At 41.6% G+C, this 19,824-nt stretch overlaps 1 protein-coding gene across 3 annotated transcripts in view; it reads right to left on the minus strand.

Moving 5' to 3' along the window:
* The window catches only part of THADA (THADA armadillo repeat containing), a 318,617-nt gene that overhangs the window by 157,309 nt on the left and 141,484 nt on the right, over positions 1–19,824 (minus strand). The window lies entirely within an intron of this gene.

The raw sequence follows: 19,824 nt of genomic DNA on the forward strand, positions 1-19,824 counted from the left end.
TCAAATGAAGACTGCAATTAGGTAAACTGAGTCATACAGCAGCAAGCCTACAGCAACCAAACACCGGCCGTATTTTTAAATACCTCAGGGAAAGTTTTACATCCTCTTCTGGTTGCCCCAATGCCCACGTTAGTGTCACAATCAAAAAGTACTTAGGTATAATTATACTCTTTCCTGCTGCAACTTAATTTCTTTTTGTTGATTCTATATGCCAGGGAATAAACGAATCTATGTCTAAAAGCATAACTTTTTGACTTGTGTCCAGAATATATTCTGAATAATAAGAAAACAAACAACCCAATTAAAAAAAACTGGGTCAAACTCTGAACTCACATGTCAACAGGAAGATCTATGGATGGCAAATAAACACATGTAAAGATACTCGGCATCCTTAGTCATTAGGGAAGCTCAAATTAAAACCACAATGAGCCACTACTACACACCCGCTAGAAAGACTAAAATTTAAGGCTGAGCATACCAAGAGTTGACTGGGATATGGAACAACTGGAACTCTCATTCTTTGTTGGTGGGAATGCAAAAGGGTACAATCACTTTGGAAAACATTCGGCATAAAATTCGGCCAACCACACAACCCACTCATTCCACTCCTAGGTGTTTATGCTGGAGAAATGAAAACGTATGTCAATGCAAAGACTTGTACATGAATATTCCTAGCATGTTCATTTCTAACAGTCAAAACTAGACGTAGCACAAATGTCCAGCAACAGGTGAGTCTGTAAAAGACTTGTGGTAGATCTGTATGATGAAATACTATTCAGTGATAAAAGGGAACAGATACACATAATAACATGGATGACTCTCAGAATTAATAATGTGAGCGACAAAGCCAGACAAAACAGAACGCGTAATGTAGGATTCCATTTATATGAATGGAAATTATATGAATGCAAATTAATTTATGGTGATAGAACACAGAACAGCTGTTGCCAGGTGATGGGAGCAGGGTGGCTGGAGAAGATTACGAAGAGGCACAAGGACATTTTATAGGTGATGGAGAAGCTCACTATCTTGACAGGAGCGATGGTTTTACGGGTGTATGAACTTATCAAACAGTACACATTGAACATGCACTCTATTTTATATGAATTATACCTCCATGAAGCTGCTTTTAAAGAATGACCTTTCACGTACTTTAGGAAAGTTACTATGCTATCCACAGCCCGTCTGGTTTTCCCTTCTCTGCCTCCAGTCCCACGCGCACATCTCAAGTCTTCCCTCCTCAGATCAAATAGGCCCAGCTATTTCCTTTGAAATTTTACGACCAGAATTAACTTTTCCTTGTGCTCTCTTAAATAATCAAATCAATAAACACTGAAATCCTAACGATTAATCATATAACAGTCAAAAAACCAAAAACTTTTTTTTTTTTTTTTTCTGGAACAATGTTCCAAATTAACATGCTGTTCTAGGACAAGCTTAGAGAGATTAAGTGACTTGCCCAAGCTCAAAATGGGAGTGAATGAACAAGCTGGGATTCAGAGTCAGGTCTGTCTGCCTCTATTGCCTACGCTAGTTGCGAAAACCAGTGTGCCTCAACTATGAGACATTTTTACCATGATAGGATGCAACCGCAGTAACACATGTTAAAAGAAATTCAATTTCGTTACACTTACGTACACTTGACAACTCAAACCATTCAACTGAGCAAGGCCAGATCTGTTGGGCCAGCTTTAATAAACACATCTGCATTTAGCAGTAGGATTTTCCATGTGGTTATTAAGGTTAAACAGATTTTTCCCCCCATCTTGAATAGATTAAACCTGCTTCCTAATATCTTTTATTTTTGCTTATTCCATAATAAAAAGGCAAATTTCAACTCATCCCAGTTTGAATCATGCCAAATACTGAGAAAACAGAAGCCAAGTTAGTATACTGTTATTTAATATAGTCCAAATGAATACACAATGGAGACCACTGTGCAAAGCTTAAAGATGAAACAAAACTGATCACACACACACACATACCCTACCACTAATTAAAAATATACTAGTGTTACAACTATACAATTTCAGTGGTGGTGTTCTCTTTGTTCGGAAGCAAGGTACACTACTTTACGACTGAAGCTCTCCAGCATTTAATTAGGTTACTAATTATAAGGAGAATCACATTACCTTTAAGTCCTTCCCCGGACTGTGACTAAGGCTTAATACATTAATTTCATGGTGATTGTATTTTAAGATGGGGAACATGTCAATAAAGAATTCTGGCCACATCTTCCAACAAGTACACGTGACTGAAAAGTTTGGGCTGTGACACAGTTTGATACATTTACTGGGAAAAAAAAATCACTAATTCCCACTGCTAATTTTAGTGGCCAAAAGATATTTTATATTGCATTACAAGCAAAAGTAGCATTCCAAGGAATCTTTACAGAAGGTATATACATGAAAAAAAAAAAAAAAGAAACAAGAAAATTATTGACATTTATTTATTTCCATTCGAATTTAATAAATTTAGCCTCAATTCATCTTACTTTCCAGCTTCTCTCAGCTTCCCTCCTTGCCCATCAAAGAAAGAAAGAAAGAAAGAAAGAAAGAAAGAAAGAAAGAAAAGGAAAAAAAGTCAGTACAAATTATATGAGTCATTCTTCAATCACGCCAAGGATATAACCTTCAACCTAAGATTAAAAATACAGTGCTAGATGTGAAATTCAATACTGTTTAACTTTTGGGTGCTAACATCTAATAAATACAACATTTCAAAAGAAAATTAAACAATCTGGATCACTTCCATTCATCGTCATGATTTCATCAGATTTCTATGGCTTTGCGACATTTGCTAATATATGGATCCTGGGTAATGGTGGAATTTGCCATCGTTCAGTTTATAATCTATATCACCAGTTCGTACAAGGCACCGAAAAGTTCTCCACTCCCCTATATACTTCAAAGCATTTCATTTATTATTTAATGATTATTTTGACAAAACCATTAGTCAAGAAGAAAGCAAAGAAATTCTATTTTTTAAAGCGGAGATTTTTTAAGATGCATCTTTCACACCAGATTGCTTTAACCACCCATGCTTTTTCTGGCAAAATCTTTTATTTCCTAAAAGAATACTTTTTAAAAAAATTCCAATTTTTCTTACCTATAAGAAAAGGGCAGGGCTTATTTTTACTGGTTTCACTCAAAATGAGCTTTTATATAAATTTAAATTGACTTTAACTTCTTCCTAGATTCCTATATTTTCTTGCCTTTTCTATGGAAAACACTAAATTTGAGGAAAGTATTGCTGAAACCATGATGAGTGTCCCCCAACTTCTTCAAAGCATGGTAGGAATAAGTCCATAAGCACACACTCACATGGGGTAAAAAGAAGCATCTTTTAGTCAGGGTTCTGAGTTCAGGATTTCTGGGGTTAACAAGAAAAAAATTTTCAGATTTGGAATAGGGTTATATTCACATTTCTTTCTTTTTTTCTACCCTGAAACTCATACAGCAGCTAGATCACCAGGAAACATGTTTGCAGGGCTTGAGAAGTTTCTCGGTCTAAAAAAAAAAAAAAAAAGGCAACAGTGCAGTCCTCAAAAAGAACCCCATCACCAGTAAAGCTGAAAGAACTGGCTGAGTCACAGGTCAAGAACCTTATAACAAAAATGGGTTGAGCTGAGGACAGAACCTAACAGGAAAGCATAAGGTCAGATGCGAGTTTAATTTGGTGAAGAACCATGTGCTTGACCACTTAATGGCTGCCAGATACCACAGAGGAGGTTAACTTACCTAATACTCCTTCTGGTCATGGAGCATTTCAGCACTACTCTTTGAGCATCAGAGCAATAGATGTTACTATTTTAGTCATCAAGAGACCTTTTTCTCCTCTTTTGTTACACTGGTGGAAGGAGAGTGGCTATAGTGGTTTAGAATCAACCATTTTCAAGATAGGGCTCTTCCAGTCCCCAAATTTCCCGGTATGTCCATATGATGCTGGCAAAACAGTTTCTTTACCTTGTGTACATTGAGGTGCTCAGTGCTCAGAGCCTCACGGCTCTTAAAAGGGTGAACAATGCTTTACGGGCAACAACAATTCCATTCAAAATAAAGCAGACCACGCAGCTCAACCCTTTGGTATTTCAAACTGGGACCAAAGTCCTGGAGCTGCCAGGAAGCAAGCATTATTCATTCATTCATTCATTTATTTTTATTGTGATAAAATACAGATAACATAAAATTTACACATTCTTAAGTGTACAGTTCAATGGCATTAAGTACATTTTCTAAGCAGTTTTAGGACATTTTAAGACTCTGGCCTCAATGTCTAGATACTCAGTTATACACTGGTTGATACTCATGGCTTCACAGAGATACATGTCATTCTATTTCCAGGTAACTTCTTGGCTAAGTATTCAAAGTCAGAGTTCATTCAACACACTAGGGTTTGCATGCTTGAGGTGAAGAATGAACCACCAAACCCAAGCATTTGTCCATTTCCTTCCAGATGGAAGATAGAAAATCTGATATTCTCTTTCTTGCCATTAAACCTTTCGGAAAATAAGGAACCCACTATTCCCTGACCTTTGGGATTTTTACAAACATCAGACTGCTGTTCAGAACACAGACAAGAAACTGTCCAAGGAAAACATGCCCCCAAACGAACAGGATATAAACAGAGCTGTAACTAGGTAATTAATGGTAGGGACTTGACTCCCCTCACTTCACTTCTCTGATAACAATCTGGCATTTTATCAGCAGGGTCTTTTATCTGGAAGGATTCACTGTGTTCTGCTGCCTGGAACTATTCTGGGAAGGGACAAAGACAAGCTTTCATCTTGGAAAGGAAATGGAACCACATCTAGAAGGGATAAGGAAGAGTCAAAGCTGTAAAAAACAAAACAAAACAAAAACCCTAAGTCTTTCCCTGCCAGAAGGGAGAGGTAAATAGAAAATAGGACGCCCCCTTTCACTGAAAGCACGAGAACAAATCCTGGTGGGGAAGAAGTCACTGGAGTCCTCACCCAGGCCGCGTGTGTGAGGGAGGCAACTTGCTTTTTGCCTCTGTTCCAAGCTCTGCATCCTCTCTCCCTACCAGCCGCATCCCACCCCAGCACTTCACCCCACCAATGCCATCTATTTCTCTTCCGGTCAAAACTCAAGAAGCTTAAACTAAATCACACTGTGGTATAACTGACTAATAATCACTTAAAAGTAATATGCCGCACAGTGGGATTTCCATTTTAGAAGGGATCGAAACCATATACTTAAATAATGAAAATCTACCTGTGAAACTTCCAAGTTCAGCTCAAAATGGAGAAGGGATCTGAGAAAATTAGGTGGGTAGAAGGCACTGCGTAAGATTTCTGAAATCATTGCAGATAGGTTTCAACTACCCAGGAGTAAAGCTGGTCCCGGTGAATGACTACAGTGGGGTTAGAATCTGGCGCTGTGAGTGGCTGCATTCCTAAGGGGAAAAGGGACTGCCAGGGAGTTCATATTAATTAGTAGTAGAAAGCATTCCCTTCTTTTCCCTCCACACACGGCCATTCCACTCAGACCTCATAACATGTCATGGATTGGCTGTGGAGGGACTTGGGAAAAGCAGGGCTTTGAATTCCCCAACCTCCTGAGAACCGGGAATATTTATCCAGGGTTGAGCCAGGGTGGCTGGTGAGTTCCAAAAGCCACAGCCTGGGGCTTATAAAGCCAGCGCACAGCTTGCCTTGTGATACTGCTGCCCTTCTGTCAGGCTGTGAAGCAATCCTGCGGAGGCCCCTTGGTTCTGTTCAGGGCCCTCATGACAGACAGTTCACAGTAGTGCAGACAAGGGGACAGTGCTAGGGAGCCTCTCTCCTGGCCAGTGTTCAATGGGGAATTCTATCAGGACATGGCATTCCAAAGCTGCTACTTTCGGGACATGTTCAACCACGCAGCAGAAGGCAAATCCCCCTCTAGTCTTTTCAAGTTTTCCCTAAGTCCGGTTTTTATTCTAGCTATGAATTAAATTCTGATGTCTTAAATCATGCAGAAAAAAAAGTGGGCAGAAAGTGATTGAATTATATTAATTATATAGCATTGAAGCACAGCTAGAAAACAAGAATTATATTTCTTAAGTTTCTCTTCACTAGACTTATGCAGGTTATAATTAGTATTAAATGAATTTCACTTTTCATTTCATCCAAGCTGAAATGAAGCTGAGCCTTAAACTCTGGCTTTATAGGAAAAAAGATTCTTCTGGGAAAAAAAAAAAAAGAATAAACAGTTAAGCAAAAAACAACCCACATTACTTATCCATCACCCGAAAGGACAGCCTTAAGGGACTGACTTGTTTAGTGTTTGAAAATATTTTCTACCCACTGCTTTGTAAATTATTTTCTTGTCTGTGTGACACATCCTTCAGTAACAATTCAGCTTTTCCTTGGCTACCTAGATATATTTCCATAGTTTCTACCCAAACAGATGGCCTTTTCCTGTACGACTGTAATAATCAAACAGGAGATGCTTATTTACATAGCAGCACCCTTCATACAAATATATATTTTTGTTAATGGTCTGGACATTGTAGAGATGGAAGAGAAAAATCTCACTCACGTGGGCCCGCCTAATTTTGATTTTGTGATTATTTAGACTGAGGCCAAGCCGAAGTTTACCTTTGGGACTGAGAGTTTTCATTTAAAGTTAGGGGAAATGTGGCCATCTCTTGGGGACTGGTGGTCAGGACATGAACATCCCAGACCAGGAATTCTCGGCTACAAAAGAAAAAAACAACCCAGCGGGCACATCTAGCTCTCAGCGTGCCTCCCAGAGGGTTTTGGCTAGCAGTTTTTGGTTAATGAAGGAGGGAGGTGGGTCTGTGCACTTGAAAAATGCAGAAGTAAGAAAGAAGGGCAGGGGGCGGTGGATTTCAACCCACCTTAGAGACCTTGGGCTGTGGGTTATCAACTACGATATAGCAACCAGATGAGACGGGTATCCACCCACTGGAGCAGCTCCCCAAAGTTACTATATGCAGTTTGGAGTAATGAAACTTTCATTCCATAACAGGCCATAGTCTGAACACTTCATGATTCAGACTGGCCATTTTTCCAGATAAGTTTAGGATTACCACAGAAGAAAAGGTTGACAATTTTTTTAAAATTTCAACATGTACTAATAGCTTTGTGATTCTGTCTTCTTTCTAAGAGAATGAAAAGAGGATGATCAAGTAAGCTACTGTGTGTCAAAGTCTTATATAAACGTCTGTTGCTGTAAGTTTTTTTCTTTTTCTTTCAACAACTCTGAAGGTTTGCAAAGTTCTGTGAAGTTTCGCTCGTGGAAATGGAAGATGGTAGAGACAGATGAAAAATCTGTTCTCTAACAGTTTAAAAGTTATGCAGAAGAAGCAGCCCACAAATAATCTCATTAAGACTTTATGCTTCTTGGGCCTCAAGACGCCTTTTCTCTTTGCTAAGACACTGACAACTGTGCAATGACCCATGATTTCCTATTATAAGGAAAATTTCTTTTGTAAGAAAGTCTCAGTATTTCTCAAGAATCTCAGAACTTCAGTTGAGCCAGTTTTATTTAGCAACCTGTCACAACCACTTGGGCTTAACTGCGAGCTTTTTCTTCCTTTTCTACTGATTTCAGATTAGAAAAATCCAACCACTGCCAAGGCAATGCCCAAGGTGGGGTGGGGGTGGGGGAGGAGATCTCAAGAAAGCACAGTAAGACCAATGTTTGTTCTTCAAAATTGCAGGTTAATTTGGGCACGCTGAGAACTAACTTGTCATGTAGCATCATAAACAGATGAGTAGAAAGCCATATTGTGGTATTAAGTACTAGTGTAGCTAGCGAGTGGCAAAGAGCCTGGGTTCTACAGCCAGGCTCCCCGGTTCAAATCCCAGCCTTATTGCTTCCTAGCAGTATGACCTAGGGTACATTTCTAAACTTTCTATGGCCCAACCTGTCCTCTCTGTAGGATGGGGATAATAACATTACAGACCTCACAGTGTTGTCTTGATGATTAAATGAGTCAATATGTATCAAGTCCTAAAACAGTGCCTGGCCCATAGTTAAACATTTGCTAATTATTATCATTTTTTTAAAACATTTTATTTATTTATTCGACAGAGAGAGATAGCCAGAGAGAGAGGGAACACAAGCAGGGGGAGTGGGAGAGGAAGAAGCAGGCTCATAGCAGAAGAGCCTGATGTGAGGCTCGATCCCAGAACACCGGGATCACACCCTGAGCCAAAGGCAGACGCTCAACCGCTGTGCTACCCAGGCGCCCCGCTAATTATTATCATTTATCACTAATTTGATGGAAAAAATCAGAGCAAAGAGAGGGACCAAGAAGCAGCATACCACAAGGGATACCCCATTATGCCAAAAATCTTTTTTTTTTTAAGTGAGAAATCCAACTGCTTCACCAGTGGCACTCCAATTTCTCTCTCTCTCTCTTTTTTTTAAGATTTTATTTATTTATTTGACAGAGATAGAGACAGCCAGCGAGAGAGAGGGAACACAAGCAGGGGGAGTGGGAGAGGAAGAAGCAGGCTCCCAGCAGAGGAGCCTGATGTGGGGCTCGATCCCATAACGCCGGGATCACGCCCTGAGCCGAAGGCAGACGCTTAACCGCTGTGCCACCCAGGCGCCCCTCATTATGCCAAAAATCTTATCTGTCTGGTGCTCCACTGTATTTCTATTTGTGCTTGACGTACCACTGATGTTTGCAGTAAATATCTGTTGAGTAAGTGAATACATGAATCAATCCTTATAGACTGACTCCTGAATGAATCACATTTTTACTGTGGACATATGATGCTTACTCCTTCTGGGCCTTGGCTTTTCCATCTCCAAAGAAAGGTACCAACACCTGTCACTTCCTATCTCAAACTGATGATCATCAACACGAGAAAAAAAAGCAAATCATTTCAAACTTACTGGAGGGATATCAAAAGTCAATGACTTTTATTTTTTTTTTTAAGATTTTATTTATTTATTTAACAGAGAGAGACAGCCAGCGAGAGAGGGACACAGGCAGGGGGAGTGGGAGAGGAAGAAGCAGGCTCCTAGCGGAGAAGCCTGATGTGGGGCTCGATCCCGGAACACCGGGATCACGCCCTGAGCCGAAGGCAGACGCTTAACCGCTGCGCCACCCAGGCACCCCAAAAGTCAATGACTTTTTAAACCAATGTTTCTTTGTTACTGAGTATGCATGAGCACAGCCAATGACATCAGGAGGATCCTTGTGATACCCTGAGTCCTGACTTGAACATGTTTCCTTTCAAGAAGTCCTCTGACTTCAGCTGGCCAGGTGGAAAGTGATGTTAGATGTCGTGCTAGGCCCTAAGAGATGGCTGTCCAAGTCTTCCAGTGCGGAGGAATTACCTGGGGGCTTGTTTTGAAATTGCTGACTTTCAGGTGTCTGTGAGGACAGGCAGAAGGAGGTGGCCAGTGGAACACTCAATCTATGATTCTGGACAAGTTCTAGATCTAGGACATCACTGTACGTGAGGAGCAACCGCAGACAGTGCATGCAAAGTGCGGCACACCAATATTTGGGAGGCAGCAGGAGGAAGGGGTTCTGCCAGAGGGGGAGGATGTAATGGCCAAAGAAGGCCAGAGAGGAAAGAGTGTCACAAAGAAGGGAATGTGCAATAGTGTCAAATTCCAGAGAAAGGTAAAGAAAGATGTGCTCTGAAAACCATCCAGTGGCTTCTGGGACTAGGTCACTCCTGTTGCATCTTTGCAGGGACAGCTGCAGTGAAGCGGTGGAAGAAGCATCCAGTAGTTTAAGGAATGAATAAGAGGGGAGGAAGTGGAGCCTGCCAACACAGAAAACCTTCTCCAAGTGTCTGGCTATACAACTATAGAACTATGGTAGGAGATAGAGTGGGCGCCTCCCGAAGAGTCTAGGCCTGTTGGCCTGTTTTCTCTTGCAAATGGGAGGTGATGAAAGTAAGGGCATTGGGTTTGGGCAACGACACGAACTAGGCCCTCAGTAAATATATTTAATGGACAGTTGATTAATGGACAGTAAATATATTTAAATGGACAGTTCAACTGGTGACGAAGAGCACTCACAACATAAAGTAGAAGACAAGAATAAATGGTGAAGAAGGGAATATCTGTAACTGGCGTGGAGGGGAAGAAAGATGAGCAGTCAAGAGTCTCAACGCTCGGGGCGCCTGGGTAGCGCAGTCGTTGGGCGTCTGCCTTCGGCTCAGGGCGTGATTCCGGAGTTCCGGGATCGAGTCCCACATCGGGCTCCTCGGCTGGGAGCCTGCTTCTTCCTCTCCCACTCCCCCTGCTTGTGTTCCCTCTCTCGCTGGCTGTCTATCTCTGTCACATAAATAAATAAAAAAAATTAAAAAAAAAAAAAAAGAGTCTCAATGCTCAAGGTGAGTAAGGAAAATAAAATACGAAGGAAAGAGTAAAAGGGTATGAGGATGAATGCATCTTGCACAGCTGACGTGACTAATGTAGCTTGTTTTAACTAGAAGATTATAAATAGACTGGTAAGGGTCAAGGCCCAGAGGAGACGGAGGAAAAAAACTGTGCCAGTCAGGGAAAGATATTCCAAACACTCTGGGTCATTATTTTCCCCTGTCCTCATTTTAAGCCTACTATAATTCATCTTTGCCTTCCTACTCTTATTCCCTAATTCGTATTTGCTGCCTAAAGAGAAAGACATACATTTTTTATCTTAAAATGTTCTTTACTATGGAGGATAAGATGACCGCCTATCAGTTGACATTTGGGGCTTGCTACCGTCAAAGCCTTCAATTCAGCATTAAAAATGCCTGCTGAGCACCCTGGCTATAATTCTTGAGAAAATAATTAAGACCAAGGAAATAAAAGCTCCTTAGGGAAGGTATCATTAAAATATTTTAAAATTTAAATATTACTATGTTTGTAATAGTTTTCCTACAACTATTATTATTTCCACATGCCTTAAATGTATAACTTGGAGCAAATACTGTCCTTTATTAAAATTAGCAAAGTGTCTCCATCAGTTTCCCTTGTTAAGCAGCAAACCATGTATTTTGTAAATTTCCCGGGTCACCCTTGATTCAAGTAAAAGCAAAGCTCTTTATAATGACTTCTGAGTTATGAATCATAAAACTCTCTATCAATCTTTCCCTTGTTAGATCCAACCGTCTACAGAGTAGAGAGCCTGACTTTTCTCTCGTCTTGCATGAGGGATTTCTAAAGGTCCTCAAGATAGCAGACTGAATTCCCTTATTCTTTTCCCCTTGCTACTTGGGAAAGCTTTCTGAACTTCTTCAAGAGCACTGGTGCTCCTCCCCTTGTTTATAGGACCTTGGTCCTTTATAGCCCTTGGTCCTTAGTGTATGTGTCACATAATTCAGTGGTTAAAATTCAGTATGTCAGGTGCACAAGCATGGGTTTATCTCACTAGCTAGACTGCAAGTTCTTCAAGGATGAAGACCTTCTTTCTTTACTTTGCATCTTACCCAAGACCTACCACTGGCTAGGTATGCAATAGATGTTTAACAACTACTTTGTCCATCTATTAACTGATTGGATTTTAACTTTGAGAGTGAATGGCGGCAATAAGTCATGGATTATCATCATTGTAAAAAATTTCACCTAAGAATGAAGCTGTTTGCAGATCAAATCACTTGTTCTAACTTGACCTGAACTGGCCTGTCGAAGTAACAGATAACACTGAAGGAAAGCTGGTCCGTACAAGTTTTGTTTTTTTAGCTTGCTTTGTCAATGCATTCCATAAGAGGTGAACTCCTCATTCCTTTCGCTCAAAAACATATTTAGAAAATAGTCTTAAAGAGATCTGGCACCAGAGATGAAGTTGGCCAGGCCCCTCTCTAGGAACTAAAAGATAAAAATCAGTGACAGATGACAGAGCATCCTTTTATACCAGTACTCTTCGCAAAAAAGCCGCACGATGCAGGAAACACGATTTCATTCCACATGCTGAACCTCAGCTACCCTTGGGGTAGAATTCAGAAATTCAGAAGGCCGTGAGCACAACACTCCCCACACAGCACTAGGTAGGCAGGGCCACAGCAGAAAGGAGACGGAGCAGATAGCTGCCCGAACTGTGATTTCACCAGCATTAGGAAACAACCTTCCCAGTCCTGCTTTTTGGTCCTCCCCCGTGTAAGGCCCCAAACTCCAAAACCAACTTTCATTGCTGTATTTCAAAATGTATGTCTCTGTAATACAACAAATAGCCCCAAGGAAGGTAACGACCAGGGTCATTTACACATCTGTATGAAAGGAAGAAGGCAGCACAGGTTTGGCTTATAGGCAAAGAGGAAAATGGAGCAGCTGGAAACCCCTGAGCAGAACGGAACATGTGCACCTTGACTATCTTGCCCAAAGCCTGAGCTGGTATTGGAGTCACACTAGGAAAACCACAGGTCAGAGTTTCCCGCACTGATGGGATGGCAGTTCCCTTCTTTCATCCAACCATAGCTGGCAGATCAGGATGATATAGGGACATTCTTAACCTTTAACCCCAATCTCACAGGCTTACAGAATTTAGCAGTAACCACAGGAGGGGTGGAGTTCTGGACCTCTAGGAGGGCCAGGTGGGGACAAGTCTTACATTAACAGCACCGGCAAAGACCTATTCTCAACTGTCTTTCTTCTTGTCATGGGCTAAGCTCAGGGACTCTTGTGTTCTCTCTATATAGGCATCTGTGTCCAAAGAAGAGCCTCCAGGAAGTCTGGACAACAAAGAGTTATCTATTTTAATCACTTTTCAGAAAAGCATCTCTCTGACTTTTCTCAAAGACTCAGATGTTCCTTGTACTTGTCAGAAAACAAATGTGGTTTAAGCCAACATCTGGAATGGAGAAAAATATAGCAACCACAAAAAAGATAATTAAATTAATAAGGAATGCTTTTCAGACATAACATCCCATAGGCCAAAAAAGTGTTTTCAGAACTCTCCAGAACGAAGTTATAGAAGTTACTTAGAAGCTAAATTTAAGTGAATTAACTGCTGGAGGGCACCATGCAGGAGCAGACCACTGTGACCCTGTGGGCCATGCTAAGAATGGCACCCCAACTTTTCTTTGGGAGACAGAGGAGCCCATAAATAAAAATGTACAAATAACATGTTACAGTTTCAGAGGCAGGCTTATCATTTCCTTCACCGCCCATTTGGAATCTACATCTAGGCTGTTCAGCTGTTCCAAAGTAAGACATCTCAAAAAGATGCCCTGCTGGTCACCTAGCTCAACCTCAGGTGTACCGCAGAAAGCCAGCGTGTGATCGGTTTTCCTTGAATACTTTCAATGACCAGCGGCTCAGTGTTATGAAATCTGCTCAATCCCTTGACGGAGAATGCTAACTTTCACAAAATTCTTCTTTATATTAAAATCTGAACTCTATCTCTTACTTTTCCCTTGGCAGCACGAGCAAGAAATTACGTGCCTTCTGCCATATGGCAGCCTCTCAAGTATGTAAAGACCATTACCATGCTGCCTCTGACTAAGTCTTTTCCAGTTTAACTATTTCCAGATGTTTAGCTTCCTCCTCATCTTGGTTATCTCCTCTGGGTAAATATTGGTTTATCAGTGACCCTCCTAAAATGGGAAGCCCAGAGCAGAATAACAGAATAAGCACAATGATGTAGGTTTCCTCTGACCAGGAGAGTTCAGGGGGACTACAGTCTTCACTATCTGGAAACAGCAACTGTGTCACACTGCTTCCTCAGGACTCACCAGGAAATGCCATTTCCTAAGATTTTTTTCATAAAAACTGCTAGAGAGCCAGACAGCTCTCATCCTGTATGTACATAATTTTGCCTTTTCTTTAGAAAATCAAGAATATGACACATATCTCTATTAAAAGACATCTTGATAATCTCAGCCCATCAATCCAGGCTTCCAAGGCTATTCTGAATCTTATTTTTAAATGATGGACAATGTCAGACATATCAAATAACAAAGAGTATACAAAATAATATGACAATCAACCACTTGCCCAGAATCTAGCTTAAGAAGACATCACAAATAACACTGAAGCTCCTAGTATATGCTTCCTCAATTTTTTTTTTTTAAAGATTTTATTTATTTGACAGAGAGAGAAACAGCCAGCGAGAGAGGGAACACAGTCAGGGGGAGTGGGAGAGGAAGAAGCAGGCTCCCAGCAGAGGAGCCTGATGTGGGGCTCGATCCCGGAACGCCAGGATCACGCCCTGAGCCGAAGGCAGACGCTTAACCGCTGTGCCACCCAGGCGCCCCTGCTTCCTCAATTTTATCCCTTTCTTCCCAGCCACACAGAAATAACGGCCACTAACCTCAGTTTGTGTTTGTCACTCCCAGGCTTAAAGACTGTTTTGAATTTTGATTCCATCACCACTTATATTTATGTTATATACAAACCTGATAAGCATACAATCTAGTCTGTGTTCATTTAAGTAAGTAAGTCAAATGTTATTTGAATAAAGCGGCATTGTCATCATCTATCAGACTGGTAATCCCATCAAAACAGTGAGGTGACTCAGGCATGACTTATTCTGAGGGAATCCTTACTCGACCTCAGCAAACAAAGTGTAAAGCTTTTGCAACTAATACATTGAATGATCCAGTCTAAAACCATCAGTATCAATACAATTGTTTGGTCACTGGTAAAATATGCATTTTCCCTTCTCTTTTGAAATTCCTTCTGCAAGCTCCCAGCAGAAACGATTGCCATCCCACATTTCCCCTGAATTACTGACATGGTTCTAGGCTCACATGTACCCGGGGCTATAAGTTACCTAGGTCTAGGGATTTGCCTTCGTCAACAGGACAACACAGTGCTCTTTTTTTTTTTTTTTTTTTTTTAAATCTGCTTCCCTATATCTGGCTTCAGGGCCTTCCTTCCAGTTAACTGGTTGGGACAAGCCAAAGCAGGAGTTTAAAAAGTCTGCCCTCTTTCTATCACCACCAACCCCTTCTTCTTTATAGAATTTTTCTTAAAAAACAAACCAAAGAGCCTTTTATCTGCTATTTTGTAAGCAGTATTAGCCCCATTATACAGACTGACAGCCTGAAGCACCCAGGGGCCCTCCTATTCATGCCATAATAATCTGGAAGGCTTGCATATAGATAGTTCTATGACTTTCAGCAGAAAAATGACATCTTCCTCCTTCCCTCCTTCTTCTATTCTTATCAATCCAGGCTCCTCTCATTTGGCGCTAAAGCCTGCAGCAGGGTAGCTGTGAGGTGGGCCTCCAGGGCAAGTTTGCTGGACAGCAGTCAGGGCAAAGGGGCTCAGAGGCCAGGAAGGACTCAGCTCACAGGCCCATGAAGCCAGAGAGGACCTAGGCAATATTCAGTACTTTAACCTGATAGATAAGGAAACAGAGGGTCAGTGAGGTGAAGTCAAAATAAAAGTAAATGTCAGAGCTCATACTGGAACACAAGACTCCGCAAAGGCCAGGTAAAACACAAGACCCAGCTGAGTTTCCTTTCTACATAACCGGTAAGCAGTGGGGTATGAAACGTGGCTCTAATCCTGTAGGACTAGCGGTCCCTAGGACTTCACAGATACACAGATCTGCTAGGAGACCAAATGTCTCAATTTGCAATTACGTTCATTTCTAGGTTAATAATTCAGTCTCTGTGCCCAAACCTGGGTGAGGCAGAGAAGGGGACCAAAGAACAAAAACAAACCGAAAAACCAAGAGTGGCTTCTGCATGGAAACAGGTTAAGATATATTTGGAGAGAGTAAGCACCGAGCATACAAATTAGTTATTTATGACACAGCAGTGATGAATGGTAGGATAAGAGGTTAAAGTAACAAATGCTATAGCCATTCAGAGGGAGAGATGAGCTGGGGCTGAATTGAAGAGAAAGGGAGGAGGGCATGTCTTCCTTCCCAGCAGTGTTTCAACCGCTTTCTGCCTGTTTCTCTCTCTATAAGGCAAAGCCGACCCTCTACTTATCTACAAGGATTCTGGGAAGACAGAGCAGATGGAAATGTGCCATGCAGCCCTGAAGGGGAGTTCCTGGTATTACAATCATATACGAGGGTAGAAGCCATCTAACGCCTACTGCAAAAACCCCAACTCTACATCATGGAAAACCAGTTCCTTCAACTCCACAACCTGAACAAGAAGTAATGTGGTAATCCTTGAATTAGGTAACTTTCAAGGACAAGAAAACAAGGGCCAATATTATTCCTCAATATCACAGGCTTGAAGGGCCTAACTTAGTTTTTGCATCTCCTACACTTCCTCCCTTTTTAAGACTGGTACAATCCAAAGGTCCATGAAATGTTTTTTAAATGTACAAAACATATATTTTCCAATTTTTTTTTATTCTTGGCTGGATTTTTCAATATCTCAACTATAAAAGTGTCCACAGCATAGGTCCCAACGGGTGATTTCCACTGCCATTTAATTAAGATTGTATTGTTATCAGCACTTCAATATTTTTCAGAGAAAAGAACAGCAGATCTCACTGAAAAGTTATCTAAGGTGAACAAGGAAATTATTTTGAGGAAAGACACACCGAAAGTCATTTGCAATGAAACTAAGCCCCCAAAGGGGTGGGAGGGGGAGGTCGGGAGATCCTTTTAAAAGCATCCAAAAAATGATGAAAAGGCAGTGGAGGGGTTTCTCCCACAGGTAGTAATCCAATGCTGAGATCTGTTGTCAGCAACAACAGTGGCTTTCTGTCTCAGTGGATACCCCCCCACGCACAGGTACCACACTGGTTCTGAAAGGGTAGAGAGCCTTGCCCAAGCGTCACAGCTAGTGAGTGAGTGGCAGAGCTTAGACAGAACCAGGTCTCTTAAACCCAGCACCTTTGTTCTATCCAAGACGCTATGCTGTGGCCTAGGTTTGGGGCATATGTGGTTTCCTATAGTTCTTCAATTCAAAGTTGAAACTCCCCTGTAAAAGGGAATTCAAAAGGAATACAAAGGTACATGTAGAGAGATAGTCCAGTCTCTAGAAAGCCCTAGACAAGAGAGGTATATTCAGGGAGCCAGCTGGGGTCCCTTTTAAAGCATGAGTCACTCTGCTCGGTGGTACCTGAACTGAAGGGTAAAGGGTCTTAGACAGAAGGCATCACATTTGCACGGTAAAGGGCCGTGAATCTGGATCCAGCAGAGCAGCAGGCACATAACATACACTGGATTAAAAAAGAACCTTGTAAACAAGACATTGTGATTGGGGCGCCTGGGTGGCACAGTGGTTAAAGCGTCTGCCTTCGGCTCAGGGCGTGATCCCGGCATTATGGGATCGAGCCCCACATCAGGCTCCTCCGCTATGAGCCTGCTTCTTCCCCTCTCACTCCCCCTGCTTGTGTTCCCTCTCTCGCTGGCTGTCTCTATCTCTGTCAAATAAATAAATAAAATCTTTTAAAAAAAAAAACAAAACAAAACATTGTGATTAACATTATCATTTCTGGTCCAAGATGATGCAAGTGCACACACACACACGTTGCAGAACCCAGATGAGAACCTCGAAGATCTCAGTCCACAAAGTAGATCAACAGAGATAGACGTTTATACTCCCAAATGTTGGATAAGGAACAAAAATACAAACGACATTTACAAACATCTTACGGAGAGGAAGGAAACGGCAGGTAAGGATACATAAATCAAAGGGAAATAAAAAGATGTCTTTGGGCCTTTTAATCCTCTGATGGTGCAATTCACTTCAGCACGGTTAGAGCAACCCTCGTATTACCCCCACCAGCTGAAAAACCTCTATTTAACTAAACTCAGAATATCCAAGAGCCAGATTAGACTCTTCCAAGTACATAAATTAACATTGACAATGCTACAAAAATAAAGCACCACCCACCCACTCGTGCATACACCCTTCTTTTCAGCTATTATCCCAAGTCAAAACAGCCCAATCTGTACCACCCCTAGCACCGCAAATATTGCCTAGAATGACAGGTTTTAGGATCAATCTTTCACTTCCTTCATGAAGAATTTTCTCAGAAGTAATTTAAATCAAATGTGTACAGTTTTATCATATTCACTATTTTTATGGTTCATCTGTCCAGAGTGATTGTGAACATCTTAGGGTAACACAGGGTTGCCCCTGTACTAAGTTGATGAAACCCCAAACTGGAGTTTTGACTGAACTTCAAGTCTAAGATCCTTCCATTGCATGACAGAAGATGGTCAGGGTAGTTAAGCCAGCCTTCCCCAATACCTGGTCACAGACCAACTCTGAAACCTCAGGCAATGATCCTAGAGAGATGAGCCCAAGAGAATGGCCGCATCCAGTCAAGCCATCCTCGTTACCGGAAAGCAAAGCAAGGAACAGACCCCACTGATGGTGGGGACGTGACTTCTGTACCCTGAAAACAGCCTGCACTTGGATCCACCAGCTCTGGAGTTGGGCTCCTCCTCACTCCGAACTGCATCAATTTCAGGGCCCACAGACCCACTCGGTGTAGCCACTGCTCTTGGCTGCACAAAAGGAAGCTGGTTATTTTGGTGTAATGGAAAGAGTACACACAACACTCCTGACAGCCCTAGACTCTTGGGTTCATATTCTAGCTCTATAACTGGCTCGTTCTCTGAACCTCAATTTCCTCAACAGGAAAGTGGGGGTGATAACACCTCCTCTCTGAGTCGCTGTAAGCAAGATGGCTGGTTCAGTGTCGGGCAAACAGTCAAAGCTCAACAACTCTTGGTGTACTTTCTACTAACATCTCTGCTCAGAGTACTTTCTTGTTTGTTCTCTGCATTCCTGGGTTAAAATCTACTTCTTATAAACCCCTGGAATAGCCTAACCAAATACCAAGTATGACCCTACTACTGTCTAGTTTGTTAAAATCATGTGTGTAGTGGGGAGTGGGGGGGTGGAGCAGAGAGGTCTGATAATGTTTAAAATCCCAAATTTAATCCTGGTACTCAAAGTGTGATCTACAGACCAGTAGCATCAGCACTACCTGGACGTCTGTGTGAAAGGCCAGACCCTTGGGCCCCACTCCAGACCTACTGAATCCGAATTTATGAGATTCCCCAAGTGATAGGTTTACCTCTTAAAGTTTGAGGAACACTGTTCTATACCACAAATGGACATTCAACAAATAGAGCCTATCGATACTCTAAGGAATCAACTGTGGCACTTGCACTGTTGGTGGCATTCTATGAATGTTTATTCGGGTAGAAAGCAACTACTGACCAAGGCATTCTCCCTGGAAGGACAGTGTAATGGACCCCTTGTGCCTTTTGAGTTAAAAAACAACCAAACAAGCGATACACCAAGGACAGTGGCTTTATAGCAATATTTAAATCTTCTATATTAATGCAATCTTTGTTATATAATAAGTGCTCTGAACAGAATCGGTAATATGGGCATTCAGATTACGTGTAGACTCTAAATAACAGGAAGGATACTTTCAACGTAGTAATTTCTGGTTTCTAGGGTGCAACACATAACAGATCGATTAGTAATAAGCTTCCACAAATTGAACGTTCTCAACACAGGATGACAAAGTTCTAAAGCATGTCCTTCTGTGATTCTGAGCATGTGCCTTTCCTCCCCACCCCATCAGCCTTCTGAAACTTTTTTCAGTTCTTTCCAGTTACATGTGAAAGTACAATTTTTAAATGCTCCTGAAAGTAAAATTTACAACCCAAATTCCTAAAATGAATCACCAAATGCTGGATCCGGGAGACTGGTGACTTTGTGTATCAGGAAACAAAAACCCAATCTGAGCGAGTCATCTCTGTGATCAGAGATAACACAGCCACCGCCAGAGCTTGGTGCAAACAAATGGCTGCTGCAATCACATGCCAGCATCTCGTGTTTAATGGTTTCTCACATTAAAATGCACCAGTCAGCTCTGTGAAACCAGGAAGTGGAACCCAGGGCGCCACATAAACAACAAACACATTCTCTTGAGTCTGGTGTACTTAACGTTCTGCTCT

The sequence above is a fragment of the Ursus arctos genome, unplaced genomic scaffold (assembly GCF_023065955.2).
Source record: "Ursus arctos isolate Adak ecotype North America unplaced genomic scaffold, UrsArc2.0 scaffold_8, whole genome shotgun sequence".
Lineage (NCBI taxonomy): Eukaryota > Metazoa > Chordata > Mammalia > Carnivora > Ursidae > Ursus > Ursus arctos.